The 24,032-nt window shown below is 42.3% G+C and overlaps 1 protein-coding gene across 2 annotated transcripts in view; it reads right to left on the bottom strand.

The window, feature by feature from the left end:
- Positions 1 to 24,032, bottom strand: part of HTR4 (5-hydroxytryptamine receptor 4) — a 227,673-nt gene that overhangs the window by 184,325 nt on the left and 19,316 nt on the right. The window contains exon 2 of one of the 2 annotated variants that reach the window (XM_043520171.1): positions 3,394 to 3,510. The exons of the other annotated variant lie outside the window; for it this stretch is intronic. The gene's annotated coding sequence lies outside the window, so the exon portion shown is untranslated. The remainder of the gene's footprint in view (positions 1 to 3,393; positions 3,511 to 24,032) is intronic. 2 annotated transcript variants of the gene reach the window in all.

The following is a 24,032-nucleotide window of genomic DNA, read 5'->3' as shown; positions in this document are numbered from 1 at the left end:
TGTAATCGAGTGACCAGAGAGACTGAAGTGTTCTCCAACTGGTTTTTGAATGTTATAATTCTTGACGTCTGATTTGTGTCCATTTATTCTTTTACGTAGAGACTGTCCAGTTTGACCAATGTACATGGCAGAGGGGCATTGCTGGCACAGGATGGCATATATTACATTGGTAGATGCGCAGGTGAATGAGCCTCTGATAGTGTGGCTGATGTGATTAGGCCCTATGATGGTATCCCCTGAATAGATATGTGGACACAGTTGGCAATGGGCTTTGTTGCAAGGATGGGTTCCTGGGTTAGTGGTTCTGTTGTGTGGTGTGTGGTTGCTGGTAAGTATTTGCTTCAGGTTGGGGGGCTGTCTGTAAGCGAGGACTGGCCTGTGTCCCAAGATCTGTGAGAGTGATGGGTCATCCTTCAGGATAGGTTGTAGATCCTTGATGATGCATTGGAGAGGTTTTAGTTAGGGGCTGAAGGAGATGGCTAGTGGTGTTCTGTTATTTTCTTTGTTGGGTCTGTCCTGTAGTAGGTGACTTCTGGGTAATCTTCTGGCTCTGTCAATCACTTTCTTCACTTCAGCAGGTGTAGTTGTAAGAATGCTTAATAGAGACCTTGTAGGTGTTTGTCTCTGTCTGAGGGGTTGGAGCAAATGCGGTTGTATCGTAGAGCTTGGCTGTAGACAATGGATCGTGTGGTGTGATCTGGGTGAAAGGTGGAGGCATGTAGGTAGGAATAGCGGTCAGTATTATTTCTGTGCTCTCTCTCTACTTCATTTCTTTATCTAGCTTCATTTTCTAAGTTTATCTAATTTAGGTTGAAAGCTCTTCCGAGCAGGGACTATATCTTCTTTTTCCCCAATCACTCTGAAGCGCATTGCAAAGCTATTTATAATCAAAGTATTTTGATTCTGAACCTGCCTTTGAAATCAGCTGCTTTGCCTTGATTTCTTTTGAGGACACTAGAGTCAGACACAGCAAATTCTGTGCCACAGTTACAGGGCCACTGCACCTCTGTCCCTCCCCTTTGTGGTCTCTCTAAAGGCACCCCCTCAGTTGTCAGCCCTTTACCTATCTTCAGGTGGAATTCCACCAGTGTCCTGCTCTTAGTGCTGGGCTGCAGCACCCTGGGCTCCAGCATCCTGTTGATCAATTGTGCTTACCTGCAGGTCCAAGAGAATTCAGATTACAGTGATTCTTCCCTTTGGGAGTCTGCAATCAGTGTTGTGCAGTGACCAGACAGCCTTCTTGAAATCAAACTATTTTTCATTTTAACAGTAGGAAAAAGCATTAGAAAAAGAGGATTTTAAAAAAACACGCAGGCTACACTAGTGTCTATGTTACCTAAAGCCCTGCCATTCCCTGGTGGCAACCTAGACAGGGCAAACTTTTTCAGACATCTCAGCAAGTGCCTACATCTTAGTCCAATTCTCCCAAATATCTCCCAGTCTCTTGAGAGAGAGTCTCTTTTAATCCAGCAAGAGTTCCTTTTTTCTTGTGAGCTCCTGGGCTTTGGTCTTGCTCATCAAAACCAGTTCTCTAAGTTGACTGGAGTCAGGAAGTAGAGAATTTTCAAAGCCCATAGTTCAGATATTGTCTCTTAACTCTTAAGTGTTTTCTGAGCGGTGACTTGTCTTGAGACATTCAGAGAGTCTATGGCCAGAAGGGACCATCTGGTTTGTCCTCCTGCGTAACACAGGACATGAAACATCCCTCAAATAATTCCTAGAGTGTGGTCTTTAATAAATCATCCAATCTTGACTTTAAAATTTTCAGTGATCGACCATCACCCTTGGTAAATTGTTTCAGTGGGTAATTACTCTTATTATTAAAAATGTATGCCTGATTTCCAGTCTGAATTTAGCTTCAGCTTCCAACCGTTGGATCAGATTATACCTGTCTCTGCAAGACTGAACAGCCCATTATCTAATCAAATTGTAATCAAGGAACCCCTTAACCTTCTCTTTGTTGAGCTAAATAGATTGAGCTCCTTGCCTCTATCACTGTTAGGCAGGTTTTCTAATTTTGTAATTAGAATTTTTCAATTATGGCTCTTCTCTGCAAGCTCTCCAATTTATCAACATCCTTCTTGAATTGTGGACACCAGAAGTGGACACAGTATTGAGTAAAAACAACGAGGAGTCTTGTGGCACCTTGAAGACTAACAAATTTATTTGGTCATAAGCTTTCGTGGGCTATGACCCACTTCTTCAGATGTATGGAGTGAAAATTACAGTAGGCAGGCATAAATATACAGCACAAGAAAAGATGGAAGTTGCCACTATTCCAGTAGTGGTCGCACTGGTGCCATATACAGAGGGCAAAATAACCTCTCTCCAGCTACCTGAGGTTCCCCTGTTGTAAGCAGCCAAGGATCATGTTAGCCCTTTTGGCCACAATTACATACTGGGAGCTCGTGTTCAGCTGATTATCCATCCTGACCCCAAAATCTTTTCCATTCACTGTTTCTCAGGATACGGTTATCCATACTATAAGTTAATATGGCCTCCATTCGTTGTTCCTTGATATATACACTTACATTTGGCTATATTCAAACACATATTGTTTGCTTTTATCCAGTTTACCAAGCAATCCAGAGCTCTCTTTCAGTGACCAGTCCTCTTAATTATTTACCACTCTTGCAAGCTTTATCAGTGAGGATTTTGTTTTTACTTCCCAGTCATTGATAAAAATGTTAAATAGCATAGAGCCAAGAACCAATCCCTGATGGACCTCACTAGAAACACACCCGTTCAATGATGATTCCCCATTTACAATTAAATTTGATAACTTATCAGTCAGCTATTTAATGTGTGCCATGTTAATTTTATATCATTCTATTTTTTTAAACACAAAGTTGTACAGTTCCAACCCAAAAATGGCTTAAGAAGTCTAAGTATATTACATCAACACTATTACCCTTATCAACCAAACTTATAATCTCATTTAAAAAAAAAAGATATTCTTTCCCTTCCAGCTTTTCTTCCTGAAAAATCCTTCCTATTAAACTAAATCAACATGTTTACACAGTAAACATATATAACCAATAACCAGGTCAACATACAGTGTTCATGTTATTAGAGAACAGCTCCAGCACCATCAAATATGTCACTGACACAAATTAAGGTTAAGAGTCAACCCTCCTTTCTCCATTAGTTGGGAAATTCTCAGTTAAGGTGCCCACAGGAAAATTTAATTCTGCCCCTCCTATTCCCAATCCCTCCAGCCCTGGGGCCAAAGGCACAAGGTGGCCAAGCAGTCATTTCCATCTGAAGGCTGTTTAGTGGCCTTAATGAAGTCAGTTTGTCCCAATCCAGATGCCACTGAACAGATATCTTTGCCCCCAAGATCACAAATGGACTACATATTCATAGAAGAAAGATTAAGGGAGCTTGACTCACTCTCTCAGCTGGCGTCTCTTGGTGAGTGCTGGGATACTTTGGTGGAGGGTTTGGTGGTAGAGTTGTCATTACCTGTACTCTGTACCCACACTATTTTCAGGACTTCTGGACTCATAGCTAGACATGGGGAGAGAAGACGCTTCACTTGCAAAGCACGAAACAAGTAAGTGAATTAGTATCAGGCCAGAAGGCCCAGACGGGCTGCTGTGTGCAGCACAGGGAGTTCTTTAGCTTTCTTCTCTAATGAAACTAAAAGCCCAACTATATTAGCATAATCTAGATAGTCCATAGAAATCTGGCACTTGAACCACACGAGAGGACCAAGGACTTCACATACACTGAAACCATCTGGGAAATATTTGCAGCTAGAAAGTAAATTCTGTTTCCCAGCTTGATGGGAAGAACAGCTTGGAATGCTGCGTAATGAGGGTTTTAACCTGACTTGCACAGTGTCAGGTCAGCAGCTTGTCTTCCCTGGGAACCCCAAAGTGTATTACACACCTGTTATATTGCCAGCCAGTGTTAGAGCACTCAGTGCACAACATGCCAGAATCAACTGTCAGAGTCCTTACGCCTTGCTCTATTTGAGTTTATTCTCAGTGTGCTGCCTGGTTCTCACAAAGCTCCTGCACAGAGCAGGCACTTCCTGGTCAAAACTTACCCCAGTGCACTAGACAAGCACTTTTCAGATTCAAACCCCTCTGTACAAATGGTTACAAATACAATAAATACCTCTGCAGCTTTTACGGGATCTTATTATTTAAATGTTACTCCCCAAAGTGAGGTAAACAAACGTACTTTGGAATCATTATAGACAGTAATATTTATGAGCTGTCCTTCACAAGCCATCTATGCCTTTAAGCCTCTGCTGTTAAGTACAGTTTAATTACTTTTTGTAGGGTTTTGCCACATAATTACATGGAGGGCTCTTAATTTAGATTAGAAGTACATGGAGGGCTCTTAACTTAGATTGGGGGTGCAGCTGGCCCTGTAACTGTGACACTGAATTTGCTGTGTCTGACTCTAGTGTCCTCAAAAGAAATCAAGGCAAAGCAGCTGATTTCAAAGACAGGTTCAGAACCAAAATACTTTGATTATAAATAGCTTTGCAATGCGCTTCAGAGTGATTGGGGAAAAAGAAGATAAGAACTTTCAACCTAAATTAGATAAACTTAGAAAATGAAGCTAGATAAAGAAACGAAGTAGAGAGAGAGCACAGAAATAATACTACTGACCGCTATTCCTACCTACATGCCTCCACCTTTCACCCAGATCACACCACATGATCCATTGTCTACAGCCAAGCTCTACGATACAACCGCATTTGCTCCAACCCCTCAGACAGAGACAAACACCTACAAGATCTCTATCAAGCATTCTTACAACTACAATACCCACCTGCTGAAGTGAAGAAAGTGATTGACAGAGCCAGAAGAGTACCCAGAAGTCACCTACTATAGGACAGGCCCAACAAAGAAAATAGAACGCCACTAGCCATCACCTTCAGCCCCTAACTAAAACCTCTCCAACGCATCATCAAGGATCTACAACCTATTCTGAAGGACGACCCATCACTCTCACAGATCTTGGGACACAGGCCAGTCCTCGCTTACAGACAGCTCCCCAACCGGAAGCAAATACTCACCAGCAACCACACACCACACAACAAACCACTAACGCAGGAACCTATCCTTGCAACAAAGCCCGTTGCCAACTCTGTCCACATATCTATTCAGGGGACACCATCATAGGGCCTAATCACATCAGCCACGCTATCAGAGGCTCATTCACCTGCACATCTACCAATGTGATATATGCCATCCTGTGCCAGCAATGCCCCTCTGCCATGTACATTGGTCAAACTGGACAGTCTCTACGTAAAAGAATAAATGGACACAAATCAGACGTCAAGAATTATAACATTCAAAAACCAGTCGGAGAACACTTCAGTCTCTCTGGTCACTCGATTACAGACCTGAGAGTGGCTATTCTTCAACAAAAAAACTTCAAAAACAGATTCCAACGAGAGACTGCTGAATTGGAATTAATTTGCAAACTGGATACAATTAACTTAGGCTTGAATAGGTTTCAGAGTAGCACCCGTGTTAGTCTGTATTTGCAAAAAGAAAAGGAGTACTTGTGGCACCTTAGAGACTAACAAATTTATTTGAGCATAAGCTTTCGTGAGCTACAGCTCACTACATCCAATGAAGTGAGCTGTAGCTCACGAAAGCTTATGCTCAAATAAATTTGTTAGTCTCTAAGGTGCCACAAGTACTCCTTTTCTTTTTAGGCTTGAATAGTGACTGGGAGCGTATGGGTCATTACAAAAAGTAAAACTATTTCCCGATGTTATTTCCCTCCTGCTCCCCACTGTTCCTCAGTTGTTCTTGTCAACTGCTGGAAATGGCCCACCTTGATTATCACTACAAAAGGATTTCTTCCTCCCGCTCCCCTCCTGCTGGTAATAGCTCATCTTAAGTGATCACTCTGCTTACAGTGTGTATGATAACACCCATTGTTTCATGTTCTCTGTGTATACAAATCTCCCCGCTGTATTTTCCACTGAATGCATCCGATGATGTGAGCTGTAGCTCACGAAAGCTTATGCTCAAACAAATTTGTTAGTCTCTAAGGTGCCACAAGTACTCCTTTTCTTTTTGCGAATACAGACTAACATGGCTGCTACTCTGAAACGGGTAATTTCATAGGAATTCAAAAGAGAGAGAGACAAGTAAATATGTTAGCTGAAGAGCTAAGGAAACTTCTTCTTAGCATATGCTCATTAGCATTAGCCTCAGGGGGCACGTGACCAGGATTCCCCACCAAATATGGTCTGCTGGTTGGATCATTAGCTTCCCAGGCCTGGGCTGGGTACTAACAGGGAGTGCAACGTGAATGCTGATCCATGCACCCCTAAGACATCTTAGAACGTGCACTGTACATATGACAGGGACTGGATGGCTCAGGGACATAAATCATCAGTTCAAATGTGGCTCCAGTTAGTAGAGATGAGAAAGTCATTCCATGTGAAGGTTGTTCAGTGGCTTATGTCAGATGAATTGGTGGTCTTAGCTGAGATCCCAGTCAACAGGTCCACATCCCGTCCCCGCCAAATACCCCATGACAACTGATGTTTGATATTCACATGTAAAAGCTTTTTGTTTGAAGTTCATGTTGCAGGTACTCAGCAGTTCCCATGCCCTTCCACACTGTGAGGATTTAATATCCAGAACATGCAGCATTAAGGTGACACTTGCCACACAACATGGGCATGGCCCCGGTCCCCATGGGGATTGTAATAGTACCTGAGAAATTGAGGATAACAACTCTGTTTTATCCTTCAGTACCAAAACCTGCCATTTTCTCCCCACAATTCCAAATCAGTACTCTTATTGACACAGCACAGTGGATCAGCACAGTGATCCATTCAGCACCACTGATCTGGAGAAAGTAGTTGGTGGTGGTGACAGAGATCACACTGTACAAAGGGGCTGAAAGAGGGTTAAGACACAGTGACTTCCTGAGGAACTGTTTATTAAAAGGGACAGAGTGCACCTTACCTGCACATTTCCTGGTTTTTCATCATTTGAGTTTTGGGAATTAAGCTCTCATGGTCTGGAAGGGCATGCAGAGCCGAATGCACTAAGTACCTGCATTCTTACTGACATGTTAACAAAGTTTTTACGAGTGAATATGCACCAGGTTGACATTTGATTACTAAAATGTTTGCTGATCCCTATCTGCAGTATGAGAGATGCATGCCAGTCAGATAAGCCTAAAGCAGTGAAAGAGCTAGTGGCTGTGGAATAGAGAATGGAATTCTGAAGCAAAGACAGATCCCTGGGTTGGTTGGTTGCAACACATGACTCAAAATGCTTCTCAGGCTTATTAATAATTCCAAAGCAAATGGAGTCCAAGCTCAGGAAACGGAATGCAAGTCTGGACTGTGCTGTAGAAGGGTTGAGTTCTCGCTTGTCCACTTTATAGTTTCAAGGAGTACAGACTAGGTCCAAAGGAATTGGATTGGATCGAAATTCCACCAAATTTCAAAGGAGTTGGATTGGGCCGCAATAGATGATGGGAAATTCCTGTTTTGATCTCTCAAGTTAACTATGTCAGATTCAAGTAAGACAGTGGTTTTCAAACTGGGGTACATGAGCTCTTGTCAGGGAGTACATGAGAAAAATGCTGTAATGGTAGACAACGTATTTTATTTAGTACAGAAGTTTTCAAACCATGGTGTGTGTGGAGGAACATTCAGGAGGGTAAGTGGCTCAGCTCAATTGAGTTACAATTTTTGGTTGTGACTCCACCCCAGCAACCCAGGCAGGCGAGGTGGCCTGAAGTGAGTCAGGGGGCAGAGGTGGTGCTCCCTCTCTGAGCTACCTGACATCGCCACTCTCCCTTCCCCCCAAAAGTTCCGCCGCGCCCTGCTGCGGGGGGTACACCCCACAGATTTCTTGTAGCACACTGGTCACTGAAATTGCTGCAGGACAGAAGAGGCTAAAGTCTTGATTGGAGTCAGTCAGCAAGTTCCTAATGGAGATTCCTGACACTTGATGTCAATTGATGGGCTCATGAGACAATTGGGTCAATAACTGGGTAGATATATATCTGGGAGGAATAAAGGAGCTCAAAGGGGGAGCTGGGAGAGAAGTTGTGTGGCACATGGGGTATGCTCTGGTATGAATTGAAACTGGTGATTAAATATACATGTGATAGAAAGGAAAGAGCCTGGGTATGTTTGTAATTGAGGGACCTGAAAACAGGTTCAGCAGTATAGCCCGATCTTTAGATTATGAATTAATTATATGGATTACTTAAGAATCCTCCATTATTTCTTTGAGGAGTGACAGGTTCTTGCCCCAAGATCAGGCCCAGTGTTATTCAACTTATATATAGTTGGGAACCCCACTGTGCACAGTTGCAACACTGACACTATAGGAACCCTTCTACAATTAAAATAGTTTATTAATATATTTAGCACAGTCACAAACACCCCAACTCAGTAAGGTAGATAGAGATATTATAGAATGTACATCTGCACATCCATATACTCCCACCATCCGTTGTAGAACAGCCTGAAGTGGTAGCCATCATCTTCCTCATCATCACCAGTCGCCATCATTCTGGCACCTCCCAAGGACTACATCTCTCTCTCCTACCACCCCTAGGCTGTGATGCCACTTTTATAATATGATATACTGATGACACTATATGTGATGCATATTCAGTAGGGGTATTTCCCTTTTTCCTTATTTGTATATCCTTACCTTACTAATTGTGAAGTATCCTTCTCCTATAGGTTAGTTTATTACTGAGCTTAACATATACATCAATTCATTACCATGGCCATCTTGAGGATGTAGCAAGTTATGTACATCAGTTTGTTGCCAGGAACCTGTTCTGGCTGGGTCCTGTTCCTATGATCAGAAACTCCCCTTAAACACCATTTTCAGCTCCCCAGTATTTTGGGTTTCTGTTGGGCCATGTATCTGCGCAAAGTTATCTGTTCAAAGTTCATAAGCCTCAAGCCTTATGCTAACTTGCTGAAGCTAATGTCTTACAGGATACAGGCCTGTAGGTTTCTTGCATTACTGCTGAATATAATTGAAAGCAGTGAATATAATAAAGGCAAGCTAGCCCACTGGGACAGATTCTGTGACATCCACTAGATATCTCACTTTGCCAATCTACTTAGAGGTTGGTATGCAGGTGTTTTGGTGATGAGCAGCAGTACAAACCCTCGGAGATATAGATAGCAAAATTTGAGCTGTCAAACATATTTAACAGGAGACCAAGAAATAATGAAAAATAAATATTGCCCTTTTCACTGAATTTTCAGATGCATAATTATCTGTGCTTAAATATGTAAAACTTCCAGGGTTCCTGAACATACTTGTGAATCAAGTGACCTTTGGAGTAATGGTAAACTAAACTCATTGCCTTTATTCATGACAATATTGGCAAATCTCATCAAGTCATCTCAGGCAGCTCTGGACACTTCACTTGGAGCATTTAAATGATTGCAAATGGTATTTTCATTCATAGAATCTAACCCTTCAGCCACTGAAAGTAGAGTCTGTATAACTAGCTGATACCCTCTGTTGAATAATGAAAAGGTCTGTATATCCTTCCAGTTCACTTTACAATGAAGCAGCCTTTAAATAATCTTGCAGTGCCCCTCTATTTGGGATGATGCTGTAACTTCAGCACGTGAAACTGTCATTAAAAAAAAAAAATTGAGCAGCATATAGCCTGCACAGCTGTTGGGAGGATGGGCCATATTTTGCAAGTCAATTCAAATGCAGACGTCTTTCAGTGACATATGATTTCCTGAATCTCCTTCCTGTCTACCTGATGACTCTGAGGTCCTATCTGACATCTCCACTGATGCATCTTGTAGGCTTTTATAACCTGTTTTACTGGCGTGTTAAGGGCATTGCATCACTTGCAGCTAAGGTTTATCTAATTACTTTATATATGCTGTCTGTCCATCCTTACATGTGTATTTGGCCTAAGTAACCTTGACGGGGTCCAGTGAATAAGTAATAAAAGAAGATGCAGTCAAAATGTTCCAGATTTTGTTTTTAACAAAAGAGTCAATATTTTATGCCAAAAAAATTTTTTTGCAAAATTCTTGGCTTTAAACCAGCTCTAAATAATAAGTGATACTAATACTTTGCACTTAGATCTCACTGTACATCTTCAAAGCACATTACAAACATTAAGGGACTCAGCCACATAGCTGCCCTATGAAGTGGGTCAGAATCTTTATCCTCTTCTTACAGATAGGGAATCTGAGTCATAGAGACTTCACACTGGAAGTATGCGGGAGAGCCCAGTGGGAATAGGACCCAGGCTGCCTGTTTCCCAGTCATGTGCTTTATCCAGAAGAGCAGCTTTTCCACATGATTAAGTGATGATCCCTCCGCCAGTCATAGCTGCAAGTCTAGAGCCAAATCCAAAATAAGCATCAAGTGTCAGAAAAAAAAAAAAAGACTAACTCTGGACTGTAGAATTAGTAAAGTGCATCCTATGCAATGTATCCTTTTAGCAGCTTTGTATTTCTGCGCTGGTCAGATCTCTTAGAATCCCACTGCCAGACATGAGTGGATTCTAATTTAATCTGAACTTCCTTCGAGAGAGATACTTGGGGACTCCAGACTGATGAGAGAGTGCTTGTGGTTAGTGAAGTTCTGCCAAAACAGGTGCATCTGCTCCCCCTTAAACAATTAGCTCAAGCTGGAGCAGAGCTGGGATCACACCAGGGCTGTAGGCCAATAGTTTAAGGCTGACACATAGCCAAGAAACTGAGTCTGCAGCAGGCAAAAGGAAGTCTGGGTTGAAATGCTGAACAGTGTTACTCAAGTATTTGTACTCCTCAGAGAGATCAACCAAAAGCCACAAGTTTCTTGAAAGCATATTTGTTGTTTAACTGGACGCACAAGGGAACATACTATGCCCTAATGAAGGCTAACAGAGCCAGAATCAAAGTGCCAGCTATTAATATGCTGCTCTTCCTGGGGATAAGTAGTGTTGTTTGAATTTTAAGAGGAAATAATTTGACAACAAATTAAATGAAGTGGGGCTGCCATGCTGACTGCAGACAGTGAGCAACAGTTGCAGATAATTTATCCTGTGTTCACCACTCAAAGTCCCCACCAGGATAGCTGTTCTTTCTGAAAGCACCATTCTATTACTCTCCCGCAGCTTAATATAATGGCTGCAAAGACCCACAAACTGTGGAGTTTTCACCAGATGGAACCAACAAGCAGATCTCTTCCAAAGCTGGGGGCACTTCGGGGGCAGGGGCGGCAGGTTTTTAAATCTTTGGCTAGATGAATAGTATCTTCCCCTGTGATTTCAATGGAACTGCTCAAGGAATAAGGTACTACTGAGTGGGGGAAAAGGGTATCAGAAACTGGCCTGATGTAAGCGCTGTATCTCTCTCTCAGCTTCTTTGCTTCCTTCTTCTCCCCTCTGTCTTGTCTTTTTCCCATATTGTTGAAAGCCTACCTCATTGAAAGCAACAGATCGGGTGTTCAACTTTCCACTAGCCTGACAGTGAATTACATCATGCCTTATAGGGTGAGATTTGGACGGAAACAGAATTTTCAGCACATTTAGTTCAAGTCACTTGTCTATTATGCGGAAGAACCACATTGTCTCCTGGAGCAGATTGTGAATTGCTTTGCTTTTGTTGAGCTAGATGATGTCCCGGTTACACCTGAAACATTTTCAATTCAGGCTTTTATCTGAAGCAATCAGTTGCCTTTCTGCCTACTTTTCATAATAGCTAACCAGCCATTAAGATGCAGCCTGGGAAAGGTCAGGAAAACCAGAGGTATGTGCTTGCTGAAGAGATCTGGTCTAGGGAGAATAACTGATTTCACTTTTCTTTCTTTTTTGTGTTTTGTTTGTTTTACATTAAAGAATTAGGGAAGATTGCTGAAAAATGTTTGTCAGAATGTTTGTCAGAACAGCAGTTGAGTTTCATGTTAACTGCTGTATGTATGTGCATGTCTATTACAATAAAGAGAAAGGTGTGTGATTGGTGACTAGCAGAAAATGGGTAGCTATAAAATATGGCACTAATGATTCATAGCAGAAAAGTTTTTTTTTAAAAAGCACTTAGAAAAATCAGCGAGAATAAAAAATTCCTGTCATTAGGAAGAAAAAGGAAAACTATTTATAAAGTCTTTTCATGTGGCTGGGCTGAGTGTGTTTTGACCTCTCTTTTTAATGTGATTCAGGCACTTCAATGCAAAACTATGACATTGATTGCCACTTATGATAATGAGCGGCTCCTGCTCACCTGGGCACTGCTAGCCAAACATGCTGAATCGTGCTGCTGGGGGCGACAGCACGGGGGCAAAGGGAAAGGAAGAGTTTGTAGAAGCAGTGTATCAGCAGGAGCAGCATAATAGGATTTTAACCCAGTGTCATGCACTAAGAACGGCCTCATTGCTTCTAACTCTCAGGGCAGGGCAGTTCTATCCTTCAAACCTAAATGGGCACTGAATGAATTTTGAGTTTGCCCTAGGGAGCAACAGGGCATGCAGATAATTAGATTGGTGTAACAGGGAATATTTGCACTGCAGTTGCATGGTGGATCTTTTTAAAGAGCTCACTTGCAAAGACTATAAAGGGCTTGTCTACACCCAAGCTGGAACCGAAGCACCTAAATAAATTATCATTCACACTTTTGTTCTTTTGGTGCAAGTCTATGTGAGCACTACTATTTTAGTTGTATTGAAATATGCTTTTAATCAAAAATAAGAGTGCCCAGCCCAGGAAGTTTATGGAAGCCCCAGCATTGGAGGTTTTTAAGAACAGATTAGACAGATACCTGTCAGGAATGGCCTAGGTACATTTAAAATCCTGGCTCAGTGTGGAGGAATGGACTAGATTACCTCTGGAGCCCTACATTTCTATGAGTCTATGACACAGACTTGCACTAAAACTAATTACCTACATCCAATTTAGTAGAGCTGGTCAAAAATATTCACTCATCCACCATAAACATTTTTGGGGCTTTTGGGATTTTGACAAAATATTTTTTCAGGTTATTGAATTTTGACCAAATAGTCATTCATAACAATAAATGTGTGAATGAAAAATTTCAACTAGTTCTACAACTGAGTTATTTCCACTCCAAGTTTCTATGTATACAAGTTAAAAAGGCTTTCAAGCCAGTTAGAGAGAAAGGTTCTGCAATCATCCTTTCCCATGAATGCGTGTGTGCTTTCCTATTTATGGAAGCATCAGTGCTACTTAAATCATATGTAGTGGGCTCTCCCATTCCCTTCAATCAAACAATTGCCTCTGCAGCCAAAGAGATAATGAATTGGCAGTGGGAAAAGGCTTGAGAAACAGACTGAGGCCTTGTGCCCACCAGGTGCTGTAGTGAGTGAGCAGCTTTTGGTGTACCCAAATCAAGTTGCACCAGAGCAAAATGCAACATATTGCTTCCTACTGTAGACAGGCAAAGCTGCAATGTAGTAGACAGGACGCTAATGGTTGAAACTGGGGCAATCCTTCCATGTAGATAAGGCCCATGACAGAAATGCCACTAACATTAAAACATTATGACCCGAAGTTGTATCCTTTCTATATCCTGTTGGAACTCCACATAGACATCAGCTACAGATTGCTGCCTCTCAAATACTTGGGGTGGGAATTTCAAAAGCACCCAAATGACTTAGGAGCACAAGTTCCATTGAAAGTGTTCCTACGTCACGCAGACATTTTTAAAATTCCCTCCCTTGTTCTATTAGAATACTAACCTTTGGCCAGCAATGTGCCCCACTATAAATGCAGAAATGGCTGCACTTTCCTCCTTCATTTCTTTCACATGCATATGATGAAAATATTGTCAGATTTGTTTCAGAGTCAAGCCCATCTCTGAGTAATTTGATCCTCAGAAAACAGAGGCTTTACCTAGAACAGACCAAGCACCTTCCACTAAATCACAATTCTGTCTCGATCAATGGAGTTTGGATGCAGGGTAGAAAATGCAGCGATGTGGTTAGATAACCCTAGCCCCATGCACAACCAGATGTGTCTAAGCTCATGTTTAAGTGAACTCTGGCTACCTGCGAATAAATTGCCACCTGCTCAGATGTGGGTAGTAGTGAGTCCGTGCAGGTGGACAACAGTCAGAATTGCCCGGGTAGCAAAAGTGTGTCTTTTTGCAAAAAGAAAAGGAGTACTTGTGTCACCTTAGAGACTAACATATTTATTTGAGCATAAGCTTTTGTGAGCTACAGCTCACTTCATCGGATGCATTTGGTGGAAAATACAAAGGGGAGATTTATATACACACACAGAGAACATGAAACAATGGGTTTTATCAGACACACTGTAAGGAGAGTGATCACTTAAGATAAGCCATCACCAGCGGGGGGGGGGGGGGGAGGAAAACCTTTCATGGTGACAAGCAAGGTAGGCTATTTCCAGCAGTTAACAAGAACATCTGAGGAACAGGGTGGGGTGGGGTGGGGGGGAGAAATAACATGGGGAAATAGTTTTACTTTGTGTAATGACTCATCCATTCCCAGTCTCTATTCAAGCCCAAGTTCATTGTATCCAGTTTGCAAATTAATTCCAATTCAGCAGTCTCTTGTTGGAGTCTGTTTTTGAAGTTTTTTTGTTTAAGGATAGCCACCCTCAGGTCTATAATCGAGTGACCAGAGAGATTGAAGCGTTCTCCAACTGGTTTTTGAATGTTATAATTCTTGACGTCTGATTTGTGTCCATTTATTCTTTTACGTAGCGACTGTCCAGTTTGACCAATGTACATGGCAGAGGGGCATTGCTGGCACAGGATGGCATATATCACATTGATAGATGCGCAGGTGAACGAGCCTCTGATAGTGTGGCTGATGTGATTAGGCCCTATGATGGTGTCCCCTGAATAGATATGTGGGCAGAGTTGGCAACGGGCTTTGTTGCAAGGATAGGTTCCTGGGTTAGTGGTTCTGTTGTGTGGTGTGTGGTTGCTGGTGAGTATTTGCTTCAGATTGGGGGCTGTCTGTAAGCAAGGACTGGCCTGTCTCCCAAGATCTGTGAGAGTGATGGGTCGTCCTTCAGGATAGGTTGTAGATCCTTGATGATGCGTTGGAGAGGTTTTAGTTGGGGCTGAAGGTGATGGCTAGTGGCGTTCTGTTATTTTCTTTGTTGGGCCTGTCCTGTAGTAGGTGACTTCTGGGTACTCTTCTGGCTCTGTCAATCTGTTTCTTCACTTCAGCAGGTGGGTATTGTAGTTGTAGGAATGCATGATAGAGATCTTGTAGGTGTTTGTCTCTGTCTGAGGGGTTGGAGCAAATGCGGTTATATCTTAGAGCTTGGCTGTAGACAATGGATCGTGTGGTATGATCTGGATGAAAGCTAGAGGCATGTAGGTAGGAATAGCGGTCAGTAGGTTTCCGATATAGGGTGGTGTTTATGTGACCATCACTTATTAGCACCATAGTGGCCAGGAAGTGGATCTCTTGTGTGGACCGGTCCAGGCTGAGATTGATGGTGTGATGGAAATTGTTGAAATCATAGTGGAATTCCTCGCGGGCTTCTTTTCCATGGGTCCAGATGATGAAGATGTCATCAATGTAGCACAAGTAGAGTAGGGGCATTAGGAGACGAGAGCTGAGGAAGCGTTGTTCTAAGTCAGCCATAAAAATGTTGGCATACCGTGGACCCAGGGGGGAGAGCAAGAGAAAATGAAAGCAGAGAGGCATTTAAAATGCTTTTTTAGGCGAGGAATTTGATGCTATAAAAACCAGGAAGCCCGTGAAAGAAAGGAGTGGGAGGAATGTGCAGAGCAGCTAGACAGGACATTTTATAAAATTCTAGCAATGGAGAAATTTAAAAATTGTTATTAAAGCAAATGTTAAAATTATCTAATACCCAGGTTAAGGAAAGTGTCTGTACATCTGGGTATAATGCTTAAATTATCTAAAAGTACAAAGTCTGGTTTAAAAGTTATGAAATACATATAGTACATAATGTGCAATATCCCAAATTAGGGTTTATAAATTCAGTGATACAGTTAAAGTATTAGCATCCAAATATTTGAGTACATGACTCATAAAAGTTTATACTAAGAGTAGCTCGTGAAAAGCAAATGTAGCAATGAGTGTAGATTGTCCCTCAGTAATTGAGAATTTAGGATAGGTTGTCCCTATTACATCCTATAAATATCTTATAAAGATCTTCCTTCTTCCTCTAGGAGAGCTTGATCACCCAAGAATTCACCTTCCCATCATGTAGTTACAGCCTGAGCTAAAGGGGAAATCTCAAAAATATTTTTGTTGATTCATCTTCATATCCCAATGAGCCAGGGGATCTGGGCTCCAAAGTGAAATATGCAGGAGAGCGGGTAAGAGACTGAATTGCTTCACCTGGACCTATCACATGACTAGGCTAAGAGTCATATGTACTGTAAATCCTGTTCTCTGGAGTATGAAATACTATGGCCAAAATATGGGCTCTTGTAATGTCTTTCTGCAAATATTTATGGTACACAACTGAGCCCAGGCCTGTTACGTGGCATATCTATTAATTACTGATAGGAAGAAAGCACCAGTGCAGTTAGAGCCAATTTGCTCAAAGAGTAACAAGGCTCAGTGGTTTAATAAGCAAGCAGAGAACTGAAGACTTTATATTCACAGGGGAAAATCCTGCTCGATCATGGCATTTAAGGCCTCCCGCAGCAAAACCTAGTGCAATTCAGCTGTTCACCGAAAAGGTGAGAAAGATATGGAGGGACCCAGGAGGGCCAGGACCATAGAATACTCAGGCTGGGCCCTGGACAGTGATCTGGAACTCCCTCAGCACGAGAGTGGGCCATGCCCTACATGGGGACCATTACACACCTAGTGTGGCCAAGAAACTGCCTCAAACTGTCACCCTTTTTTGCATCCTATAGAGATCCTGGGAGAATTCACCACTGCCATAGAGGCATTTTATGCAGCAAGGCCCCAAACTCCCTGTTTTTCTGCCGATACAGAGTATGCCCTCTACCACCACCTCCACCACCATGTGGAGAACAGGGAAAGCCTCCACGGGGTCATTTTGGGATGGGCTGGAAGTAGGGTTACCAGCTTTGGTTGGATGAATTCCTGGAGGTTTCATCACATGACATTATCTTTAATTAAAGATAATTCCTGGAGACTCCTGGACAATCCTGGAAGGTTGGCAACCCTAGCTGAAAGTGAAGCAGAGGTAGGCCATGGGTAAGCCACTGAAGGTAGTGGACATTTTAGGGGCAGGAGGAGCTATGGCCAGGGCAGACCTCCATTCCCAGATGCCCTGAGGCACATAGGAGCTATGTGAGTGGACGGTGCTGTGCGCAGCTGTCCCAGAGAGCCTTAGCTTACATTAGGAGCCAAACTGGCCCACACAGCCCCAGAGTAGGGGAGGTGAAACTTGCTCCTCCTCTTTCCCTCTGATGGATTCTCAACCAGCCCTGCCTGCAAAGATCCTGGCCAATAATGATAGCACCTGATGTTTACATGGCAGCCTTCCTAGATTGCAACACGCAAGCATGAAGCTGAACAAACTGCTATGCAATCCACACAGTACACAGCAATCGCCGCAATTACACTGGAAGGGCAGCTGCCAATGTAGTGAAGCCTGGTCACTGTTCAAAAGCGCACAGCACCACCAGACTGCATACCAGTTTAAAACAGGAAGCTAAGAATAGTATTGTGCGGCAGCGAGCGGGCAGCAAAACAAGGAGGCAGAATACAGTATCTGAAGGAATGTGGGGTTAACATCCTGACATTTACAATAAGTGCCCTGCGATCGCTAGTGATCATGGATGTCAGGACCTCTGTTTTACAATCCATGCAAAGAAGAGGAAGGTCAGACCTGCAAGCAGCAGTCTGGGCCTGTGTGTCTGTGCCCTGGAATGTCTCTCAGCAGCATTCCCTGTTTGATTCAGTACTAACAATACTACAGAGCATCCTGTACATGATACTATTTTTGCCTGGGGCTTGAACTTAAGTGAAGAATGGTAATCACTGTACACAGTGTTTGTCATTTTTCTTTTCAGAAGTCATTGGGGTTCTTTTTGTGGTGGTGTTTTTTTAACATGCTTTTTTGTCTTAATCACGTAAAAATGTTCTGGCGTGCCAAGCCCGAGGCTTTGAGTCTCTCTTGGGTTTCCTAGTTTTGGCTCCTCAGGCTATGCTCTGATTTGTTTATTATTACTATTTTATTTTATTAAACAAAGCTATAATAAATGTCCTGGGACCCAAACAGTTATGGCGGGGACCAGCCATTTGCTGAAGGGGAGGAACACTGCCTTGGTCAAGAGAAGGAACTGATGGGATGGAGAAACTAAGATGCAGAAGAAGGGAAAGGGTTACAGAGCCAAATGCCCCAGAAGACTTCACGCCTTATCTGGCAGTTGGCGTAGCAGAGAGAAAAAGCAAGGGAGTGAATAAATGAGAGTGATCCAGTCAATTTGAGGTGTTGGGTTTGCTGCCAGCCACAGGTGGGAGAACAGGTACTGCTGATCTGATACCCCCCACCCAGGAGAAAGTGGGTGGGGAGGCAGCAGAGAAGAAAGTGGGAGAAGCGTTGGTTCCTCCTCCATCCATCTCTTTCCCACCACACACTTGTCAGCTAATTCAGTATTATATCCAGACTGCCAGATTGACTAGAAGAGGGATATGAACTGCTGGAACAAAAGCAGAATTATTTAATTTATCCAAGGATGGCAAAAGGCTCTGAAATATTAACTAGGCCTCAACACCCACCTCATCCTCCATCGGTTAACGTTCATTATCCCTAGTTTTCAGATGGGGGCCGGGGGGGGGGTGGAGTCAGAGCAGGGAAGTGACACAGCACTTCAATAACAGAACAGAGACTGGAACCCATGCCTTCTTATCTAACCAACCACTAGGGAACACCCGCCCTCCCCAGACCACTACAGCCTTCCTGTGCTTACCAACAACAGCATCCGTACAGTATTTTCCTGACTGCACCTGATAACTGTAGTAAGGTGAGGAGACTGTTTCTTCTAAATGGAAGAAGGGTTCTCTGAATCATGCACCGATTATTGTAAATGTACCAGCAATGATTTTTTGACCAGGAAGTTATCAGGACCGATTTGTAGGGAGTGGGAGGACATAAGAAAGCTGCTTTCTATTAAGGTAATCCTGAGAAGACCAGTGGCAAAGTACAATTGGCAATTATTTTTTTAGGTGCATTTCAGACAACCCTGCAGTTCCATGTGCAGCAGCCCACACTCTTGTATCCAGCCCCTTTTGCCCTTTCTCATGTCATGGAATTACCAGAGTCCACATCCACCTGTTTCAGGAAACATCAGCAAATCAGAACCTCTCTACCCACCCTCCTGAAGAAGAAAAAAAACAATGCATCTGGGAGGAGCTAGCGAAAGAAGAAAGGGCTCTAACTTCATTTCAGATATTAACTTCTCCCCTACTGGCACCCAAGCTGGGGCAGCAGGACCACTGGAGCACTTAACCTTGGGTTAGTAAGGGTTCTCTGTGCTAACCTAGATCAAGCATTCTCTAAATCAAGTCTTTGTGAAGATTTCATAATGTACTTTGTAGTACCCAGAGTAATCAGAGCTGTGTGCTATCTATGCCATTTTAAATGGCTATAGGTGTGGACATGCAAAGCACAGTATCAGTAGAGTGTGGCTGGCATTGAAAAGGAGAGAGAAGAGAGAGAGCTGTCTGTCATGTGGAACAGCAGAATCAATACAGGACAAAACTTGCAGAGATGGCTGCAAATAGCCAAGCATTCATGAAAAGCTTGAAGCCTTTAGTAGAACCCCACACAGTGTAAACTGAGCAGCACAGCGATAGCACAACCAAAAACTGAATCTTCAAAATGGACACTTTTTGTTAATCTTTGAAGTACCCATGTCATGGAGTAATTCCAAACTGATTCACTGGGACTCTGAGGGGATCAGAAATCTTGGAGGGGAAGGAGACCGCTTTCCATATTTAGAAGTAATCAAGCCATTTTCAGCACTCCCCCCTCATTCAGAAGTCACTCCTGATCCTAGAAATTGTTCTGTGAGAACACAAGCAGATAAGCATCCATTCTCACCAGACCTCTCAGCCATTTGAGATTTGCCCATCATATCATCTGAACGGATCCAAACCTCTTGGATCTAAAAATTGACTGAAAAAGGCCCTAAAACAGAATTTCTGGCAAAAATCTCTAGGCAGTTGCTGTTCCAGCCAAGTCTGAATATCTCCTGAAATATTCATCACTTCCTGTTACAGAACTGAGAGACGAAATCCTGCCAATACACAATAATGGAGGAACACTTTCTAGTGTACTAGCTGAGGCTGAAATTATTGATGTGGCCCATTGAATCAACGGGGCAGGAAGTATTAGGAAAAAAAATCCAAAACTTTGTTTCCGACTTTCTATAGGCTGCCTGGGTACACAGGCTAAACTATAACTATACACAAGTATGCATTAGGTATATGGCCTGATTCTCAGGTGATGTAAATCAGTGTAGTGCCATAGAGATTTTATGGAGCAATAGCGATTTATACCAGCTGAAGATCTGGTCCACAGCATCTGGGGGAGGTCTAAGTTGGATATTAGGAAACTATTTCACTAGGAGGGTGGTGAAACACTGGAATGGGTTACCTAGGGAAGTGGTGGAATCTCCATCCTTAGAGGTTTAAGGCCCAGCTTGACAAAGCCCTGGCTGGGATGATTTAGATGGTGTTGGTCCTGCTTTGAGCAGGGGGTTGGGCTAGATGACCTCCTGAGGTCTCTTCCAACCCTAATCTTCTATGCTCTAAGCAATCAGTGAATCTCCAGGAACCACAATGAAATGCACTTTTGAATCAAACAAGCAAAAAGGAAAACTAGCTATGAGAGGTCGTTTGAGTCTCTTTTTATTCCTGCTGTCTCTTTAACCATTGAAAGTTGCCCTTCATTCACTGTTCTCATTGGCTTACATGTAAATGGGAGAGCTGTTCAGAAAATGGTCAATTTGTCAGCTGAAAATGTTGTAGAAACTGATTGTTTTGTTTTCATCTAAAAACTTTCCATGGAAAAATTTAGATTTTTTGGCAAAAATTCAAATACCATAAACTTTCAGTCAAAAAAACAAATTCAGCTGAAAACCAAAATATTTTGATTCAGAAATGCTGCTGCAATGCCTCATGGGATTTGTAGTTTGGGTGCTTCATGATCCTATTTTCATCTGTAGGCCAAGCTCCCAGCTCAGATTCCATCTCCTAGGATGCACCATGTTCTCCCATCTTGGAGAAGGGAGGCAGTCCACAATGGGAGCCCTGTCCATGGTGTATCAAGGGAGATGTAGTCTTGCTGGAGAACCTGAGCCATAGAAGGACATGGGGCAACTGAATTACTGTTCCCACAAGGCACTGTGGCAGCATGTCCAAACTGAAATATTTCAGTTTTCTGTTTCCCCTCCCTCCCCCACAAACAAACAAAACAAACAAAGTTTAGACATTTTTCACAAAAGAATTTGTTGAGTTGAAAATCCACTTTTCTGTCAAAAAACAGTTGTGATAGGAAATTTTCAGCGAGCCTTGGTCAATACAGCATTACAAACAGATCTCTGTAGAGATGCCATGTAGTGCCAGATCCCTACAGAGATTACAGTTCTGTGTAGAGATGGTGAACTGACCCAGCCGCAGGTCAGGGACACTTATTTATAGCATATAATTTTACTTTGTTTACCTCCAGCAGGATAATAACTAATCAAAATCATCATGCGGCACCGAAGTTCAATCTTATCTGCCTATCTTTCTAGGTATTTATAAAGCCCCAATCCCCATGGTATCAAAATACGGTGTCTGTTCTGGAATTGGAATTTCCCAAGCAGTGTATGCTGTGTTGAAATGTTAACACAGTTGCTGATGGTATCTGTGCTAAAACTTTCCTTGTCGTACCCAGCTCCAGTTCTTCCCCCTCATTAAAAGGTGACTTTATTGCACCAATAATCCCTGTGACCTTGATAGTGTGAAAGCAAGAGTGGGGTAACTTCCTTCACTGATAAAAGTAAACTCTAGGTGCCAAATCTTTGAAGCCCTGAAGTCACAAGTCCACGGGACTAGGGTAAAATCCAAACAGATACTAAGCAGCTGCAATCTTAAATGGGAACTGGAAGTACTCAACATCTCTGAAAACTACACCATTGGTCCATTCAGTTAATTGGTGGGGTTACCTGAGTAAGGACCTCAGGATTTGGTCCAATGGCAGATGCTGGAGAAAGCAACCAGAAATTGGGGCTCCTTTATTTCTGTTTCAGAGTTTGGTGAAAGATGAATGAAAGGACTGTCCAAAAGAGCCTTTGGGAGGGTGTCCCATAGACACACAGGTTTTAGGCCTTCTAACAATTATTATTTGCCACCCATACTCACACTGAATGGCACTGCGCAACTGCTCCCCACTCAGTAAGGCCAGCTGTAGAGTGAGCACCCTTATGCTGAGCAGTGCTGTCAGTATCAGACCCCAGGAGAGAAAATTTTAGGAAACAAACTCTCACTTAAAAACTATTGAGAAAATGGAGGGAAGAGGCGAAAGAACATTGTTCTTAAATGTGGGAGAAGTCAAGCAAAAGTCTCTCTCTCTCTCTCCCCAAGAGATCAGTGAGTGGTACTTAAATATCTCAGCTGTTTTGGATTTCAACAGCCTGAAGCCTGGGATCCATACTGTAGCCTGAATGCTAATTCTATGCAAAAAGCTCTTTCAAATCCACTTAGACTTGTATCATTTAGTCAGTTTTTAAACTTCCCCATTTTCATGGATTCAGCTTATATACAAATCATCTTTTTTTAGCAAAATGTAATTTGCAGGAAGCTAGACCCTTAATCGGGACCAAATTCCTTTTGATTTCTTATATTTCGGTTTTAATGTTTTGAAGAATAATTGCTGAGCAGTGTTTTTCATGAAGTATACATTTATCATCCAGCCTTTACAGATCAAACCGCATATCGCTGTAATCTTAATCAAAGTCTATAGATAATATCCCCTTGTGATGACATTACAGTGCAAATGCAAGCCTGTGGGCATTCTACTGTCATAATTCCAAAATATTTTTTTTTAATTGCAGTTGAGGTTGCTAAACATAATTTGAAACAAAAAAAAAAGTCACTGAACACATCTGTATAAATAAAATAAATAAATGCTGTGGAATTCACAAGTTAAGGTTACATAAACAATTCTGGCACCAAATCTTAATACACGCAACCTGAAACAGAAAAATATATATCTATATCTGTGGCTGGCACCCAAGCAATCTCAGCTTTGTCCCTGCATTTTTTTTAAAACAGATTTAATAATTTTATTAAGATGTTGAAGTAAAAAAAAAAACAGTATAGAGTTTAAGCATCGAAATTTCTGGTTATCAGGGAATAAGGTACAGATTATCAAGGGATGTGAAATTCGGTTTAGGAACAGGTGGCTTAAGGAATACATAATCTGCAATCTCCCTGATTGGGGGAAAAAGGTTAACGAGTCAAAGTACCGACATTGAGATATGGGGGTATGTTGTTCATATAATGGCTATGTTCAGGTGTGGAGTATAATGAGTGGATACGATGATGAGGATGGATTTACCCTCATTTGGTGGGATTTAATGTTCAGTGAGTTTATGGTTCCAGTTCATGTACTACATTAGAGCCCAATCCAAAATGTAACAAGTTTTGGAAGATTTTTTTTTAAATCTCTGATACAGTATAATACTAGCATTCTGCTGTTTCATGTGAAAAGCTCTGGGCACTGTCTGCAATAGTTAATTTCTCTGCCAGCTAAGCAAAGTTTCTCCTTAAGCAACAATGGTACACCTATAGAGCCATCATCCTCAGCTTGCAGTAGCCCATCATGGCCAAGGTAATGAATTGTGAAATCACATAAAGAACACTGTGCACTCACTGTCCCTTGAAAACAATTCTAACCTAAAAAGAAAAGGAGTACTTGTGGCACTTTAGAGACTAACATTTATTTGAGCATAAGCTTTTGTGAGCTACAGCTCACTTCATCGGATGCATCCAATGAAGTGAGCTGTAGCTCATGAAAGCTTATGCTCAAATAAATGTTAGTCTCGAAGGTGCCACAAGTACTCCTTTTCTTTTTAGGAATACAAACTAACATGACTGCTA

Source organism: Dermochelys coriacea, chromosome 8 (genome assembly GCF_009764565.3).
Source record: "Dermochelys coriacea isolate rDerCor1 chromosome 8, rDerCor1.pri.v4, whole genome shotgun sequence".
Taxonomy (NCBI): Eukaryota; Metazoa; Chordata; order Testudines; family Dermochelyidae; genus Dermochelys; species Dermochelys coriacea.
The sequence above is the reverse complement of the archived record's forward strand: the minus strand, read 5'-3'. Positions and strand labels throughout refer to the sequence as shown.